We start from the raw sequence: 2228 nt of genomic DNA on the forward strand, positions 1-2228 counted from the left end.
GATTTATTATTGCATTTGAGAGGAAGGTCTCCGAGAACCATCCCGCCCGGGGCTTTTCATGCCGCCTGTATCTTCCGCGACCCGGAAGTCCTCGTGTGATCGCGCCCGCGTACGCCGCCAGCGTAGCACCGCCCGGCCGGACCACCGCCTGCGCCTCCCGCGCCGCAGCCCTGCACGCCGGCCGAGCATTATTCGGACGGCCGTTCTGACGCCGCTTTCTTGATTACGCCTGTTGTTTCATACGCGATAAAGCGGATCAGGGTAACAAACGCGGCCGTAAAGCCGGCTAATACACGGAGTCAACCGGTTAAGGCAGGCCCGAGAACGGAGGCGGCCACGCCACTGAGAGGAGCAGCGTCTCTCGCGCCGCCGGCTTCTGAGGGCAATTAGCGAGTGTTCGCACTCACAACTCGCGCATGGATGCTCGCGGCCCTCCGGATGGCGCTTGTCGGCGCACGTCAATGACGCAACGGCGCATCTGACGCCGCCAACGACGCAAGTTGGATCTCAAGTCGACTTCCCCGGAGAGGGGCTTGGCCGCGCAGCGGGGTTTAGAATGACGTCTCAGGGAAGAGGACCTTGACGTCACCTGCGCCGTGGCGAAATGTCAGCTCTGTGACGAGCAGCCACGCTCGACCCCTCCCCCCGGGGAGGGGCACCAGCGCACTCCGTCAGACGACATGACATCGTTTGCCGTGAGTGTCCGTGTCTATTGAGGTGAAGTCACCGTGTCCCACGTGGTGACGTCACCGTGTCTTATGTGACGTTACCCTGTCTCATGTGGTGACGTCACCGTGTCCCATCCGTCCCGGAATGAAGTTCTCACGGTCCGATGAGTGATAGGGACATTAGGCACCGGCTGCGGCCGCGCCGAAGCGGCGCTGGAAGTGGTGAGGAGGCCGGCGGCGGGCCCGCCTCGGAGCGGCGCCCCGTTCCCACGTCGGCCGAGCGCGGCCCGTGCAGCGGCTTTGTTCACACCAGGTGGCGTGACCCGGGGCGGCGGCGCGCGCGGGGAGCCGCCGCCGCCGCCACTGCCGGACGTGCGCCCCCGCCCGGCTCGACCCGGACCGGACACCGCCCCACCGACCGTGCCCTGCCGTCAGCGCCGGCGCGCGTGCAGGCATGACAAGACAAGACGCAGGGCATGACGAGTGTACGGCAGGGCCGGGGACGAGGGGCCGGACCAGGCCAGACACGGGCTGCGGGCTGGGACCTGGGTGGTTCGCGGGGCACGCTGGGGATGACATCAACGGTCGGTCTTTTGGTGACTTGTGGCGTCCCGTAACCTATGACTGGTGTCGGCTCATTGGGAGGCTTGCTCGTATTGCGTGAGGTTTAGTGTTCAAATGATTCCGTGGCTTTGATTTGGGTACTCCACGCACGGAGGCGGGGGTTGCAGGCCTGTCTGCGGTGCCCATAGCGTTCTCAGATTCGCTGAGCAACGGGCTGGAGAGCGTCGGTGCTGAGCCGTGTGGCCGTGCGGCGCGTCTGCCGGCCTCCTTCTCACCTGTTGCCGCCCGTGCGCGCGTCTGCCGGCCTCCTCCTCACCTGGTGCCCCCGCTCGCCCGTCTGCCGGCCTCCGCCTCACCTGGTGCCCCCCGCGCGCAGCGTCTCGCCGGCCCTCCCCTCACCTGGTGCCGTCCGTGTTTCAGACGCGTGCGGCCTGCAGGACGTGGCGCAACATCGAGTCGCTGCAGGACAAGTCGCTGTCGGCGCTGATGGAGTACTGTAGCACTCAGTACCCAGAGCAGCGACTGCGCGCCTCCAAGCTGCTACTGCAGCTGCGCACGCTGCGCTCCATCAGCAGCGACGTCATCGAGCAGCTCTTCTTCGTGCGCCTGGTGGGCAAGACGCCCATCACGACGCTCATCAGGGACATGGTGATGAACGGCGTGTCGTCGCAGCAGCTGGTCAGCTCGTGGTCGACGACGCCGCACTGGGCGGCCAGCATGTGACATCCGGCCGCCGCCGCCGTGCTGCCGTTTCTCTCGGGCTCACCTGATACCGCAGCCCGGTCACCAAAGACACCGCCCACCTCCGAGACATCACGCACATCCGTTCCTCGATAGTCAAAACAAGTATTATTAATGTAGCGGCGGCGGCGGCGGCGGCGTCAGAGTCGGAGTCGGACGAGGGGCGGGTCTCGCCGGCCGTGCCAGGCGCGATACTTCCCGCCGCCGCCGGCGGACCGCGGTGCGCCAGCGTGCCCGCCGCGGCGGGCGCCGTGT

At 66.7% G+C, this 2228-nt stretch overlaps 1 pseudogene; it reads left to right on the forward strand.

The window, feature by feature from the left end:
- LOC119103185 (COUP transcription factor 2-like) overlaps positions 1-1980 on the forward strand; it is a 5985-nt pseudogene extending 4005 nt beyond the window's left edge.
- Positions 1981-2228: the final 248 nt, after the last annotated feature.

The sequence above is a fragment of the Pollicipes pollicipes genome, unplaced genomic scaffold (genome assembly GCF_011947565.3).
Source record: "Pollicipes pollicipes isolate AB1234 unplaced genomic scaffold, Ppol_2.1 Scaffold_5724;HRSCAF=6776_pilon_pilon_pilon, whole genome shotgun sequence".
Lineage (NCBI taxonomy): Eukaryota > Metazoa > Arthropoda > Thecostraca > Pollicipedomorpha > Pollicipedidae > Pollicipes > Pollicipes pollicipes.